The sequence below is a fragment of the Megascapheus bottae genome, chromosome 1 (assembly GCF_031878675.1).
Source record: "Megascapheus bottae isolate mThoBot1 chromosome 1, mThoBot2.hap1, whole genome shotgun sequence".
NCBI lineage: Eukaryota > Metazoa > Chordata > Mammalia > Rodentia > Geomyidae > Megascapheus > Megascapheus bottae.
The window spans coordinates 11,565,023-11,580,724 of NC_143509.1; positions in this window are offsets into that span (position 1 = coordinate 11,565,023).

Sequence of the window (15,702 nt, forward strand, 5' to 3'; positions counted from 1 at the left end):
TAGGAGTAGGGTGAGGTTTAGGGTAAGGGTTAGGGTTAGGTTTAGTGTTAGGGTTTGGGTTAGAATGAGGGTTAGGGTTAGGGTGAGGGTAAGGGTTATGGTTAGGGTTAGGGGGAGTGTGAGGGTTCGGGTAAGGGTTAGGGTGAGGGTGAGGGTTAGGTTGAGGTTTAGGGTGAGGATAAGGGTTAGGGTGTGTGTTAGGTTTAGGGTTAGGGTTAGGTATAGGGTTAGGGTGATGGTGAGGGTTAGGATCAAGGTTTTGAAGAGGGTGAGGGTGTGGGTAATTGAGAAGCTTAGGTTTAGAGTTAGGGTTAGGTTGAGGGTGAGGTTAAGGGTTAGGGTGAGGGTGATGGTTACAGTTAGGGTGAGGGTGAAGGTTAGGGTGAGGGTCAGGGTGAGAGTTAGGGTGAGGGTAAGAGTTAGGATGAGTGTTAGGGGTACAATGAGGGTTAAGATTTGGGTTAGTATGAGGGTTAGGTTTGGGGTTAGGCTTAGTGTTAGGGTTAGGGTGAGGATTGGGGTCAGTGTTAGGGTTAGGGTGAGGGTTAGGTTTATGGTTATGGTTAGATTTAGTATTAAGGTTCGGGTTACGGTTTTGGTTAGGGGTAGGTTTAGGGTTTGGGTGAGGGTTAGGGTTAGGGTGAGGGTGAGGGTGAAGGTTAGGGATAGGGTTATGGTTAGGTTTAGGGTTAGGGTTAAGGTGAGGGTGAGGGTTAGGGTTATGGTTAGCATTAGGGTTAGGATTATGGTAAGGGTAAAGTTGAGGATTACAGTTAGGGTTAGGGCTGTAGCTAGCGTTATGTTTAGGGTTAGGGTTAGTGTTAGGGTGAGAGTGAGGGTGAGGGTTAGGGTTATGGTTAAGTTTAGGTTTAGGGTGAGGGTTAGGGTTACGGTTAGGGTGAAGGTGAGGGTTAGGGTGCGGGTTAGGGTTAGGTTTAAGATTTAGGGTTAGGGTTTCGTTAGGGTTTGGGTTTCGGTTAGGGTAAGGGTTAGGGTTAAGTTTAGGGTGAGGGTTAGGTTGAGTGGTAGGGTGAGGATTAGGTTGAAGGTTAGGGTTAGGGTGAGGGTTAGCGTTAGGGTTAGGATTAGGATTAGGGTTCGCCTTAGGTTTAGGTTTAGGTTTAGGTTAAGGGTTAGGGTTAGCGTTAGAGTTTGGGTTAGGTTTCTGTTTAGGGCTAAAGCTAGGTTTAGTGTTAGGAGTAGGGTTAGGGTTAGGGTGACAGTTAGGGGTAGTGTGAGGGTTAGTTTTATCATTAGGGTTAGGGTTAGGAATAGGTTTGTTGTTAGGGTTAGCCCTAGGTTGACAGTTAGGTTAAGAGTTAGTGTAGGTTTAGGGTAAGGGTTAGGGTTATGTTTAGAGCTAAAGCCAGGGTTAGGGTTAGGAGTAGGGTTAGTGTTAAGATGACGGTTACGGTTAGGGTGAGGGTTAGGTTTATGGTTAGGGTTAGGGTTAGGATTAGATTTAGGGTTAGGGTGATGGTGAGAGTTAGGGTTAGGGTGAGAGTGAGAGTGAGGGTTAGGGTGAGGGTTATGGTGAGGGTGAGGATGAGGGTGAGATTATGTGGAGGGTGAGGGTTAGGCTTAGTGTTAGGTTTAGGTTTAGGGTTAGGGTTAGCATTAGGATGAGGGTTAGCGTTAGGGTTAGGGTTAGGGTGAGGGTTAGGGTTAGGGTTAGGATTAGGGTAAGCCTTAGGTTTAGGGTTAAAGGGTTCATGTTAGGGTTAGGGTAAGGGTTAGGGTTAGCTTTAGGGCTAAAGCTAGGATTAGGATTAGGACTAGGGTTAGGGTTAGGGTGAGGGTAAGGTTTATGTTTAGGTTTAAGTTTGGATTAGGGTTAGGGTGTGTGTGAGGGTGAGGGTTAGGGTTAGGGTTAGGTTTAGGGTTAGATTGAGGGTGATGTTTAGGGTGAGGGTTAGGGTTAGGGTTAGTGTGAGTGTTAGGTTGAGGGTTAGGTTTAGTGTGAGGGTTCGGGTTAGGTTTAGGTTTAGGTTTATGGTGAGGATCAGGGTGAGGGTTAGGGTGAGGTTTAGGGTGAGGCTTAGGGTGATTGTTAGGGTGAGTGTTAGGTTGAGGGTTAGGGTTACGGTGAAGGTGAGGGTTAGGGCGAGGATTAGGATTAGGTTTAGGGGTAGAGTTAGGATTAAAGTTAGGTTTTGGGTTAAGGTTGGGTTTAGGGTTAGGGTTTGGATGAGGACGAGCGTTAGGGTGATGGTGAGGGTGAGGGTTAGTGTAAGGGTTAGGGTTAGGGTAAATGTAAGGTTGTAGCTTAGAGTAAGGGTTCGGTTAGGGTTAAGGTTAGTGTGAGGGTTTGTGTTAGGTTGAGGAATAGAATTAGTGTTAAGGTTAGGGTTAAGGTTAAGGTGAGGGTTAGAGTGAGGGTTAGGGTTAGGGCAACGGATAGGGTTAGGGACCCTTTTGGTTATGTTTAGGGTTAGGGTTATGTTTAGGGTTAGCGTTAGGGTTAGTGTTAGGATTAGGTTTATGGATAGCGTCTGGGCTAGGACTAGGTTAAGGGTTAGGGTTAGGATTAGGGTTAGGGTAAGTGTTAAGTTGAGGGTTAGGGTGAGGTTTTGGTTTAGGTTTAGGGTTAGGATGAGGGTATGAGTGAGGCTGAGGGTTAGGGTGAGGATTAGGGTTAGCTTTAGGGTTAGGGTTATGGTTACGGTGAGGTTTAGGGTTAGGGTCAGGTGAGGGTTATGGTGAGGAATAGTCTTAGGGTTAAGGTTAGGGTGAGGATGAGGGTTTCGTTTAGGGTGAGGGTGAGGGTTAGGGTCAGGGTGAGTGCGAGGGTGCGGGGTAGGGTTAGGGTTCAGGTCAGGGTTAGAGTGAGGGTTAGGGTTAGGTAGAGGGTTAGGGTGAGAATGAAGGTGAGTGTTAGGGTTAGGGTTAGTGTAGTGGTTAGGGTTAGGGTTAGGGTTAGGGTGAGAGTTATGGTGAGGGTTAGGACTAGGATTTAGTTTTAGGGTTAGGGTTAAGTTTAGGATTCTGGTGAGGGTTAGGGTGAGGGTTAAGTTTAGGTTTAGGGTGAGTGTTTGGATGAAGTTTAAGGTTAAGGTTAGAGTTAGGGTTTGTGTTAGGGCTAGGGTTGGGTTAGGTTAGTTTTAGGGTTTCGCTTATGGTTAGGGTTAGGTTTAGGGTTAGAGTTAGGTTTAGAGTGAGGCTGAGGGTGAGATTTGGAATTAGGTTTAGGGTGAGGGTTAGGGTTAGGTTTAGGCTGAGGGTGAGGGTTAGGGTGATGGTGAGGGTTAGGGATAGGGTTAGGATTAAGGTTAGGATGAGGATTAGGTTGATGGTGATGGTTAGGGATAGGGTTAGGGTTAAGGTTAGGATGAGGGTTAGGGTTACGGTTAGGGTGAGGGATAGGGTGAGAGTGAGGGTTAGGATCAGGGTTAGGTTGACGGTTAGATTGAGGGTTATTGTTTGGGTTAGGGTTAGTGTGAGGGTTAGGTTGAGGGTTAGATAGGGTAAGGGTTAAGGTTAAGGTTAGGGTTAGGGACGCTTAGGGTTAGTTTTAATTGTAGAGTTAGCGTTAGGGTTAAGTTTAGGGTTAGGTTTAGGGCTAGGACTAGGGTTAGGGTTAGATTTAGGATTAGGGTTAGGGTAACTCTTAGGGTGAGGGTGAGGGTACGGTTCGGTTAGCATGAGGGTTAGGTTCAGGGAAACTTAGGGTTAGGGTTAGGTTTAGGATTAGGGTTAAAGTTAGGGTTATGTATACGTTTAGGGCAAAGGCTAGTTTTACGGTTTGGGTTAGGGTTAGGGTTAGGGTTAGGGTGAGCTTGAGAGTGAGGGTTAGGGTGAGATTGAGGGTGATTGTTAGGGTGAGGGTGAGGGATAGTGTAAGGGTTAGGGTTACGGTTAGGATTAGGGTTGGTGTGAGGGTTAGAGTGAGGGTTAGGGTTAGGTTTTGGATTATTGTTACTGTTAGCGTTAGGTTTAGGGTTAGGCTTAGGATTATGGTTAGGTTTACGGTAAGAACTAGGTTTAGGGTTAGGGTTAGGATTATGGTTAGGGTTAGGGACCCTTTGGGTTAGGATTAGGGTTTGGGTTAGGAGTTAGGGGTTATGATTAGGGTTAGGGTTAAGGTTACATTTATGGTTAGGCTTAGGTTTTGGTTTAATGGTTAGGGTTAGGTTTAGGGACCCTTACGGTTAGGGTTAGGATTATGGTTAGCGTTAGGGTGATGTTTATGGTTATGGTTAGGGTTAGGGTAAGATTGACGGTTAGGGTGAGTGTGAGGTTTGGCTGAGGGTTATGGTTATGGTTAGGGTGAAAGTGAGGGTGTTGGTGAGGGTTAGGGTAAGGGTTATGCTTAGGTTAGGGTTAGGGTTTGGGTTTGGGTTAGGGTTAGGGTTAGGGTTAGGGTTAGAGTTAGGATTAGTGTTAGGGTTAGGATTGTTGTTAGGGTTAGGGGGTTAGGGTTAAATTTATGGTTTGGGTGAGGCTTAGGGTGAGGGTTGTGGTTAGGATTAGGGTTAGGGTTGGGTTAGGTTTAGGGATAGGGTGAGGGTTAGGGTTTGGATGAGGGTTAGGGTTAGGGTGAGGGTGAGGGTGAGGGTTAGGGTTAGGTTTGGGTTAAGGTTAGGGTTAGGGTTAGGGTTAGAGTGTGCGTGAGGGTTAGGGTTTGGGTGAGGGTTAGGGTTAGGGTTAGGGTTAGGTTTAGGGTTAGCGTTAGGGTTACGTTAAGAGTTAGGTTTATGGTTAGGGTTAGGGCTAGGACCAGGGTTATGGTTAGGGTTATGGTGAGGGTTACGGTGAGGGTGAGGGTTAGGGTTAGGGTGAGGGTGAGGGTGAAGGTTACCGCTAGGGTTAGGGTGAGGTTTAGGGTTAGAGTTAGCGTTAGGGAAAGGGTGATGTTTGGGTTAGGGTTAGGGTTAAGGTGAGGGTTACAGTGAGGGTTAGTGTTAGGGTTCATGATAGGGTTAGGGTGAGGGTTAGGGTTAGGTTTGGAGTTAGATTTAGGGTCAGGGTTAGCGTTAGGGATCTTAGAGTTAGGAATAGGGTTAGAGTTAAGTTTAGGTTAGCGTTAGGTTTATGGTTAGGAGTAGGGTTAGGGTTAGGGTTAGGGTTAGGGTTAGGGTTAAGATTATGTTTAGGGTTACTGTGAGGGTTAGGGTGAGGGTTAGGTTTAGGGTTAGGGTAAGGGTGAGGGTTAGGGTAAAGGTGAGGTTTAGGATGAGGGGTAGGGTTAGGGTTAGGTTTAGGGTCAGGGTTAGGGTGAGGTTGAGTGTGAGGATGAGGGTTAGGGTTAGGGTGAGGGTTAGGGTTAGGGTTATGGTGAGGGTTAGGGTGAGGTTTAGGGTTACAGTTTCGTTTAGGGTTAGGATTAGTGTTAGGATTAGTGGGAGGGGGAGGGTTAGGGTTAGGTTTAGGATGAGGGTTTGGATTAGGCTGAGTGTTAGGGTTAGGGCTAGGGTTAGGTTGAGGTTGAGGGTGAGGGTTAGGGTTAGGGTTAGGGTTAGGGTGGGAGTGAGTGTTAGGGTTAGGGTTAGGGTTAGGGTGAGGGTTAGGGTTAGGGCAAGGGTTGGGGTTAGAGTTAGGGTTAGGGACCCTTATGTTTAGGTTTAGGTTTAGGGTTAAGTTTAGGGAGGGTGAGGGTTAGGTTTAGGGTTAGGGTGAGGGTTAGGGTGAGAGTTAGGGTTAGGTTGAGCGTGAGGGTTATGGTTAGGATTATGGCTAGGGTGAGGGTGAGTTTTACGGTTAGGGTGAGTGTGAGGGTTAGGTTTAGTGACTCTTAGGGTTAGGGTTAGGGTTAAGGGTAGGGTTAGGGTTAGGGTTAGGTTTATGGTTAGGATTTGGGCTAGCACTAGCAATAGGGTTAGGGTTAGGATAAGGGTTAGGGTTAGGGTTATGTATAGGGTTAGGGCTAATGTAGGTTTAAGGTTTCAGTTATGGTTAGGGTTAGGGTTAGGGTGAGGGTTAAGGTTAGGCTTAGGGTTAGCTGTAGGGTGAGGGTGAGGGTTAGGGTGAGAATTAGAGTTAGGGTTAGTGTGAGGGTTATGGTGAGGGTTAGATTTAGGGTTAATTTCAGGGTTAGGGTTAGTGTTAGGGTTAGGGTTCGGGTGAGGTTTAGGGCGAGGTTGAGTTTAGGGTGACGGTTAGCGTTAGGTTTAGTATGAGGGGGAGGGTGAGAGTGAGACTTAGGGTGAGGGTTAGGGTTAGGGTGAGGGTTAGATTCAGGGTTAGGGTTAGGGTTAGGGTTAGGGTGACGGTGTGGGTGAGGGTGAGAGTTAGGGTGAGGGTTTTCATTAGGGTGAGGGTTAGGTTTAGGTTTAGGTTAAGGGTTAGGTTTAGGGTTATGGTGAGTTTTAGGGTTAGGGTGGGGGTTAGGGTTATGGTTAGGTTTGGGGTTAGGGTTAGGGTGAGCGTGAGGGTGAGGGTGAGGGTGAGGGTGAGGATGAGGGTTAGGGTGAGAGTGAGGGTTAGGGTTAGGCTAAAGGTTAGGTTTAGGGTTAGGGTGACGATTAGCGTTAGGGTTAGGGTGAGAGTTAGAATTTGTTTAGGGTTAGGGTTAGGGTGCGAGTAAGGTTTAGGTTGAGGGTGAGGGTGTGGTGAGGGTTAGAGTGAGGGTGAGGGTTTGGGAGAAGGTTAGGGTTAGGGTTAGGGTTAGGGTTAGGTTAAGGTTAAGGTAAGTTTTAGGGTGATGGTTAGGGTTAAGGTTAGGGTTAGGTTTAGGGTGAGGGTTAGTGTTAGGGTTAGGGTGACAGTTTGGGTGAGGGTTAGGCTGAGGATTACCGTGAGTTTTAGGGTCAGGGTTAGGTGAGGGTTAGGTGAGGGTTAGGGTGATGGATAGGGTAAGGGTTAGGGTGTGGGTACCGTTTGGATGAAGGTTAGGGTTTGGGCAAGGTTTACGATTAGGGTTAGGTTTCGTTTTGGGTTAGGTTTAGGGTTAGGGTTTGGGTTAGGGTTAGGGTTTGGGTTAGGATGAGGGTGAGGGTAAGGGTGAGTGTGAGGGTTAGTTTTAGGGTTAGGGTAAGGGCGAGGCTTAGATTTAGTGTTAGGGTTGGGGTTAGGGCTAGGGTGAGGGTTTGGTTTAGGTTGAGGGTAAGGTTAGGGCTAGGGTTAGGGTGAGGGTTTGGTTTAGGTTGAGGGTTAGGGTTAGGGTGGGGGTGAGTGTTAGTGTTAGTGTTAGGGTTAGGGCAAGTGTTAGGGTTAGAGTCAGTGTTAGGGACCCTTAGGTTTAGGTTTAGGGTTAGGGTTAAGTTTATGTTTAGCGTTAGGGTTAGGTTTAAGGTTAGGTTTTTGGTTAGGCTTAGGAAAAGGACTAGGGTTATGGTTGGGGTTAGAATTAGGGTTAGCGAAAGTGTTAGGTTGAGATTTAGGTTGAGGTTCAAGATTAGGGTTAGGGTGAGGGTGATTGTTAGGGTGAGGGTTAGTGTTAGGATTAGGGTGAGCTTTAGGGTTAGGGTTAGGTTAGGGTTAGTGTGAGTATTAGCGTGAGAGTTAGGGTTAGGGTTACGTTAGGGTTAGGGTGAGGGTGAGGGTTTGGCTTAGGGTTAGGGTTAGGATTAGGTTGAGAGTTAGTTTTAGAGTGAGGGTTAGGGTGAGGATTAGGGTTGGGGTTAGGTTTAGGGTGAGGGTGAGCCTGAGGTTTAGGGTGAGGGTGGCGGTTAGCTTTGGGTTGAGGGTGATGGTTAGGGTTAGCGTTAGCGTTAGGTTTTCGGTTACGGCTAGGGTGAGGGTTAGGATGAGGGTGAGGGTTACAGTTAGGCTTAGGGTTAGGATTAGATTGAGGGTTAGGTTGAGGGTGAAAGTGAGGGTGAGGGTGAGGGTTAGGGTTAGGGTAAGGGTTTGGGTAAGTGTTTGCATTAGGGTTAGGGTTAGGGTTAGGGTGGGGATTTGGGTTTGATTGGGGGTTAAGGTTAGGGTTTGCCTTAGGGTGATGGTGAGGTTTATTTTAGGGATGAGTGTTAGGGTTAGGGTTAGGGTTGGAGTGAGGGTTAGGGTAAGGGTTAGAGTTAGTGTAAGGTTTAGGGTTTGGGTTAGGGTAAGGGACTCTTAGGGTTAGTTTTAGGGTTAGGGTTAAGTTTAAGGTTAGCGTTAAGGTTAGAGTTAGGGTTAAGTTTAGGGTTAGAGTTAGGGTTAGGGTTAGTGTTAGGTTTATGGTTAGGATTAGGGTTAGGGTTAGGTTTAGGGTAAGGGTGAGCGTCAGAGTTAGGGCTATGGTTAGGGTTAGGGTGAGGTTGAGGGTTAGGGTTAGTGTTAGTTTGAGGGTGAGGTTAGGGTTACGGTTAGGGTTAGGTTAAGGATTTTGGATAGGATTAGGTTTAGGATTAGGGTTAGGGTGAGGGTGAGGGTGAGGTTTAGGTGTAGGGTGAGGGTGAGGCTGAGGTTTAGGGTGAGGTTTAGGGTTAGGGTTAGGTTTAGGGTTAGGGTGAGGGTGAGAGTGAGGATGAGGGTTAGGGTTAGGGTTAGGGTTAGGGTTATGGTGAGGGTTAGGGTTAGGTTTAGGGTTACGGTTTGGCTTAGGATTAGGGTTAGTGTTAGGGTTAGGGGTAGGATGAGGTTTAGGGTTAGGGTAATGGTTGGGGTTAGGGTTAGGTTAGGGACCCTTAGGGTTAGGGTTAGGATTCGGGTTAGGGTTAGGATTATGTATAGGGATTGCTGTAGAGCTAGGTTTAGGTTTTCGGTTAGGGTTAGGGTTACGATTAGGGTTAGGGTTAGTGTTTGGGTTAAATCGGGGTGAGGGTAAGAGTTAGGGTGAGGGTTAGGGTGAGGTTGAGGGTGAGGGTTAGGGTTAGGGGGGGATGAATGTTAGGGTTAGGGTTAGGTTGAGGGTGACGAAGACGGATAGGGTTAGGGGTAGGGTTACGGTTAAAGTGAGGGTTAGGGTGAGCATGAGGTTTAGGGTTAGGAATACAGTTAGGGTGACGGTTAGGCTGAGGGTGAGTGTGAGGGTTAGGGTTAGTTAAGGTGAGGGTTATTGTGATGGTTAGGATTAGGGTTAGTTTTACAGTTATGATTAGGTTTAGGGTTAGGGTGAGGGTTGGGGTTACGGTTACTGTGAGAATTAAGCTAAGGGTTAGAGTTACGGTTGGGTTAGGGGTAAGTTTAGATATAGGGTTAGTTTTGGGGTTAGGGTTGGGGATAGGGTCAGGGTGAAGTTGGCGGTGAGAGTGAGGGTAAGGGTTTGGGTTAGGGTCAGGGTTAGGGTTAGGTTTAGGGTTAGGTTTAGGGTGAGGTTGAGGTTTAGACTTAGGGTTAGGTTTAGGGTGAGGGTTAGGGTTAGAGTGAGTGTTAAGGTGAGGGTTATGGTTAGGGTTAGAGTGAGGCTGAGGGTTAGGGTGAGTGTGAGGGTTAGGGTTAGGGTGAGGGTTACGCTTAGGGTTATGATGAGGGTGTGAGTGAGGTTTAGGGTGAGGGTGAGTGTGAGGGTGAGGGTTAATCTGAGGGTGAGGGTTAGGGTGAGGTTTAGGGTGAGGGGTAGGGTTAGGGTTAGGGTTAGGTTTAGTGTTAGGGTGAGGGTTACAGTTAGGGTTAGGGTTAGGGTAGGGTTGGGTTAGGGTTAGGATTTGGGTTAGGGTTAAGGTTAGTGTTCGTGTTAGGGTGAGGATTAGGGTTAGGTTAGGTTTATGGTTAGGTTTAGGGTTATGGTTTGGGTTAGTGGTAGTGTTAGGGATAGGGTTCGGGACACTTAGGTTTACAGTTAGGGTGAGGGTAAAGTTTAGGGTTAGCTTTAGGTTTTGGGTTAGGTTTAGGTTTATGGTTAGGGTTAGGTCAAGGACTAGGGTTAGGGTTAGGATTAGGGTTAGGGTTAGGGTTAGGGTTAGGGTTAGGACTAGGGCTAGGTTTAGGATTTGGATTAGGGTAAGTGTTAGGGTTAGGGATAGGGTGAGGGTGAGGGTTAGGGTGAGTGTTATGATTAGGGTGAGGGTTCGGCTCAGGGTGAGGGTGAGGGTTAGGCTTAGGGTTAGGGTGAGAGTTTGCTTTAGGGTTAGGTTAGGGTTAGAGTGAGGGTGAGTATGAGGGTGTCTGTTAGGATTAGGGTTAGGATGGGGGTGAGGTTTAGGGTTAGTGTTAGGGTTAGTGTTAAGGTTAGGGTTAGGGTGAGGGTTAGGGCTAGGGTTAGGTTGAGTGTTAGTGTGAGGGATAGGGTGAGGGTGAGGGTGAGAGTGAGGTTTAGGGTGAGGTTGAAGGTTAGGTTTAGGTTAAGCCTTAGGGTTAGGGGGAGGTTTATGTTTACGGTTAGGGATAGGGTAGGGTTAGGTTTTGGGTTACGGTTAAGGATAGGGTTAGGTTTAGGGTTGGGGTTAACGTTAGGGTTAGGAATAGGATGAGGTTTAGGGTTAGGGTTAGGGTGAGGGTTAGGGCTCGGTTTAGATTTAGGTTTTGGGTTACAGTTAGGGTTAGGTTTAAGGTTTGGTTTAGGGTCACGGTTAATGTGAGGGTTAGGGTGAGTGTTAGTTTTAGGGTGAGGGTGAGCATTAGGGTTAGGGTTAGTGTTAGGGTTAGGGTGAGAGTTAGGGTGAGGGTTAGGCTTAGGGTGAAGGTTAGGTTTAGGGGGAGGGTTATTGTTAGGGTTAGGGTTAGGGTGAGGGTGAGGGTGAGTCTAAGAGTTAGGGTTACGGTTAGGATTAGGTTTAGGCATAGGTTGAGTGTTATGGTGAGGTTTAGGATTAGGGTTTGTTTTAGGGTTAGGGTTAGCCTTAGGGCTTGGGCTAGGTTTATGTTTTGGGTTACAGTTAGTTTTAGGATTAGGGTTAGGTTTAGGGTTTGGGTTAATGTCAGGTTTAATGTGAGGGTTAGGGTGAGGGTTAGTGTTAGGGTGAGGGTGAGGGTTAAGGTTAGGCTAAGGGTTTGGTTTAGGGCTGTTGTTAGGGTTAGGGTTAGGGTTAGGTTTAAGGTTAGGGTTACAATTAGGGTCAGGGTGAGGGTGAGGTTGAGGATTCGAGTGAGGGTTATGGTTAGGGTTAGGGTGAGGTTTAGGGTTGGTGTTAGGTTTAGGGTTAGGGTTAGGATTAGGTTCACTGTGAGGGTGAGGTTGAGGGTTTGGGTGAGGGTTGGGGTTAGGGTTAGGATTAGGGTTAGGGTGAGGGTTAAGGTTAGGGTTAGGTTAGGGTTAGTGTTAGGGTTATGGTTAAGGTTAGGTTTAGCTTTAGGGTTAGGTTGAGGGTGAGGGTGAGGTTTAGTTTTAGGGTTAGGTTTAGGGTTTGAGTTATGGTTAGGTTTAGGTTTAAGTTTAGCCTTATGTTTAGGGGTAAGTTAAGAGCTAGTGTTAGGGGTAATGTAAGGGTTAGGTTTATGTTTAGTGCTAAAGCTAGGGTTAGGTTTGGGAGTATGGTCAGGGTTGGGTGACGGTTAGGGTTAGGTTTAGGTTTCCGGTTAGGGTTAGGGTTAGGATTAGGTTTATGGTTAGGATGATGGTGAGAGTTAGGGTTAGGGTTAGCGTAAGGACTAAGAGTGAGAGTGAGGGTTAGGGTGAGAGTGAAGGTTAGGGTGAGGATGAGGATGAGGGTGAGGTTTAGTTTGAGGGTGAGGGTTAGGCTGAGTGTTAGCTTTAGGGTTAGCATTAGAGTTAGGCTTAGTGTTAGGGTGAGTGTTAGGGTTAGGGTTACGGTTAGGGTGAGGGTGCGTGTTAGAGTTAGAGTTAGGGTTATGGTTTGGGTTAGGGTTAGTTTTAGGGTTAGGATGATGGTTAGGGTAAGGGTGTGGGTGAAGGTTAGGTTTAGGGTTAGGGTGAGGATAGTGTTAGGGTGAGGGTTAGGGTTAGTGTTACGGTTGGGGTTAAGTTTTGGTTTAGGTTTTGAGTTAGGTTTAGGGTTAGGGTGAGGGTTAGGTTGAGGGTTAGATTTAGGTTTATTGTTAGGATTAGGGTTAGGGTGAGGGCGAGTGTTAGGGTGAGTGTTAGGCTTAGGGTTAGATTTAGGGTTAAGGATAGTGGGGTTATGGTGAGGGATAGGGTTATTGTTAGGGTTAGGGTGAGAGTTAGTTTGAAGGTTAGAATTAGGTTTAGGATTAGGGCTAGGGTAAGGGTGAGGTTGAGGTGTACGGTTAGCATTAGGGTTAGGGTGAGGGTTAGGGTGAGGATGAATGTTCGGGTTGCAGTTAGGGTTAGGGTTAGGGTGATGGTTAGGATGAGTGCTAGGGTTACGGTTAGGTTTAGGTTTAGGGTTAGGGTTAGGGTGAGGGTTAGGGTTAGAGTGAGGGTGAGGGTTAGGTTTAGGGGTAGGTTTAGGTTTAGGGTGAGTGTGAGGGTTAAGTTTAGGATTACGGTTAGGGTGAGGTTTAAGTTTAGGGTGAGTTTTAGTGTTAGGGTTACGGTGAGGGTGAGGGTGAGGGTTAAGGTTAGGGTTAAGCTGAGGGAGACAGTGAGGGTTAGAGTGAGTGTTAGGGTGAACAAGAGGGTTAGGGTGAGTGTTAGTGTGAGGGTGATGGTAAGGCTGAGGTTTAGGATCAGGGTTTGGGTTTGGGTTAGGGTTAGCGTTAGGTTAAAGTTTAGGGTAAGTGTTAGGGTTATGATTAGGGTTAGGTTAGGTGAGGATGAGGGTTAGGGTTAAGGTGAGGTTGAGGGTTAGGGTTATGCTTAGGGTTAGGGCTAGGGTTTGGGTTAGTGTTAGTGTTAGGGTAGGATTAGGGTGAGTGTGAGTGTGAGGGTTAGGTTTAGTGTGAGGATGAGGGTGAGCGTGAGGGTTAGGGTTAGGGTTAAGTTTAGGGTTAGGGTTTGGGTTAGGGTAAGGGTTATGTTTAGGGTTAGGGTGAGGGTTTGGGTTAGGCTTGGAGTTACTGTTAGGGTTAGGGTGAGGATAGTGTTTAGGGTGAAGTTTTGTGTTGGGGGTATGATTAGGGTTTCGGTGAGGCTGAGGGTTAGGATGAGGGTTAGGTTTTGGTTTAGGGTGAGGTTCAGGTTAGAGTTAAGATTAGGGTGAGGGTTAGGGTGAGGGTTAGGGTGACTGGTTTAGGGTTAGATATAGGATGAGGGTTAATGTTCGGTGAGGGTGAGGGTTAGGGTTGTGGTTAGGGTTAGGTTATGTTTAGGATTTAGCTTAGTGTTAATGTTAGTGTTAGTGTTAGTGTTAGTGTTAGGGTTAGGGTTAGGGTTAGGGTTAGGGTGAGGGTGAGTGTTAGGGTTAGGGTGAGAGTTAGGGTTAGGGTTAGGTTAGGATGAGGTTTAGGGTGAGGTTTAGGGTTTTGGTCACGGATAGGGTTAGCGGTAAGGTTAGGGACACTTAGGGTTAGGGTTAGTGTTAGGATAAAGGTTAGTGTTAGTGTTAAGTTTAGGAATAGGTTTAGGTTTATGGTTAGGGTGAGGGCTAGGACTAGGGTTAGGGTTAGGGTTAGGATTAGGGTTAAGTTTAGGGTTATGTATAGGGTTAGTACTAGGGCTTGGTTTAGGATTTGGATTAGGGTTAGGGTTAGGGTTAGGGTGAGGGTGAGGTTTAGGGTTAGGGTTAGGTTTAGGGTGAGGGTGAGGGTTAGGGTTAGAGTGATGGCGAGGTTAGCGTGAAGGTTAGGATTATGGTTAGGGTTAGGGATGGGTTAGGTTTAGGGACCTTAAGGTTAATGTTAGGGTTAGTGTTAACGTTAGTGTTATGGTTAGCGTTACGTTTAGTGTTAGCGTTATGTATAGGTTTAGGGCTAGGGATAGGTTTAGGGTTAGGGTTAGGGTTTGGGTTTGAGTTAATTTTAGTGTTAGTGTTAGTGTTAGGGTTAGGGTTAGGGTGAAGTTGACGGTTAGGGTTAGGGAGAGGTTGTGGTTGAGGGTTAGGGTTAGGGATAGGGTTAGGGTCATGGTTAGGGTAGGGTTAGGATTAGGAAAACTTAGGGTTAGGGTTAGTGTTGGGATAAAGGTTAGTGTTATTGTTAGGTTTAGGGTTAGGTTTAGGTTTATGGTTAGGGTTATGGCTAGGACTAGTGTTAGGGTGAGGGTTAGGATTAGGGTTAAGTTTAGGGTTATGTATAGGGTTAGGGCTAGGGCTTGGTTTAGGTTTTGGATTAGGGTTAGGGTTAGGGTTTGAGTGAGGGTGTGGGTTAGGGTTAGGGTTAGGTTTAGGGTGAGGGTTAGTGTTAGGGTTAGGGTTAGGGTTTGGGTTACGGTTAGCGTTAGTGTTTGGGTTAGGTTTAGGGTTAGGGTATGAGTTAGGCTTAGGGTGAAGTTAAGGGGAGCGTTAGGGTTAGGGTTAGGTTTAAGGTTAGGGTTAGGGTGAGCATTAGGGTGAGGGTTAGGATTAGGGTGAGGTGTAGGGTGAGCATTAGTTTTAGGGTTAGTGTTAGGGTGAGGGTTAGGGTTTGGTTTTGGTTTAGGTTTAGGGTGAGGTTTAGGGTGAGGGATAGGTTTAGGGTTAGGGTTAGTGTGAGGGTGAGGTTACCATTACGGTTAGTGTTAGGGTTAGGGTTTGGGATAGGGTTTGGTTTAGGGTTAGTGTTAGGGTGAGGGCGAGGGTTAGGTTGAAGGTTAGGGTTAGGGTTAGATTTTGGGACCCTTAGGGTTAGGGTTAGGGTTAGTGTTCACGTTAGTGTCAGGGTTAGGGTTATGTTTAGGGTTAGGGTTATGTATAGATTTAGGGCTAGGGATAGGTTTAGGGTTAGAGATAGGGTTAGGGTTAGGGCTTGGGTTAGAGTTACTTTTAGGGTTATGGTTAGGATTAGGGTGAGGGTTAGGGTTAGTGTTAGGGTTAGGGTGAGGATTAGTTTAGGGTTAGGGTTAGGGTGAGGTTTAGGGTTCGTTTGAGGGTGATGGTTAGGTTAATGTTAGGGTTAGGGTTAGGTTTAGGATTAGGGTTAGGATGAGGGTTAAGGTTAGGGTTTGGTTTAGGGTTAGGGTTAGGGTAAGGGTGGGATTGAATTTGAGTGTTAGGTTGAGGGTTAGGGTTAGCATTAAGGTGAGCTAAGGGTTACGTTTATACTTAGGGTTAAGGCTAGGACTAGAGTTAGGGTTAGGATTACTGTTAGGGATAGGGACCCTTAGGGTTAGGGTTAGGGTGAGGACTTAGGGGTTATTTTTAGGGGTAGGGGTAGGGTTAGGTTTAGGGTTAGCGTGTGGGTGAGGGTTCGGTTTAGGGTGAGTTTGAGGGTTAGGGTTATGGTTAGGGTTAGGGTTTGGGTTAGTGATAGTGTTAGTGTTAGGCTTAGGGTAAGGGTGAGGGTGAGGGTTAGGTTTAGGGTTACGGTGAGGGTGATGATGAGGGTTAGGGTTAGGGTTTGGGTAGGGTAAGGGTTAGGTTTAGGGTTAAGTTGAGGGTTTGGGTTAGGGTTAGGGTGTGTTTTAGGATTAGAGTTAGGGTTAGGTTTAGGCTGAGGGTTAGGGTTAGGGTTAGGGTTAGGTTTAGGGTTAGTTTGAGTGTGAGTGTTAGGGTTAGGGTTAGGGTTTGATGAGGTTGAGGGTTAGGGTTAGGGTTAGGTTGAGGGTTAGGGTAAGGGTTAGGCTGAGGGTGAGGGTTAGGGTGAGGTTTAAGTTGAGGGTTCGGGTTCGGGTTAGGATTAGGTTTAGGTTTAGGGTTAGGTATAGGGTTAGGTTTTGGGTTCGTGTTAGTGTTAGGGTTAGGGTTAGGGTTAGGGACAGTTCGGGTTATGGTTAAGGTTAGGGTTAGCTTTAGGTTTAGGGTTAGGTTTAGATTTACGGTTAGGGTTAGGTCTAGGACTAGGGTGAGGGTTAGCGTGAGGGTTAGTGTTAGGGTTAGGTTTTTCGTAAGGATTACAATTAGGGTTAGCGTTAGGGTTAGGGTGAAGTTGAGGGTTAGGGTTAGGGTTAGGGTGAGCGTCAGGCTG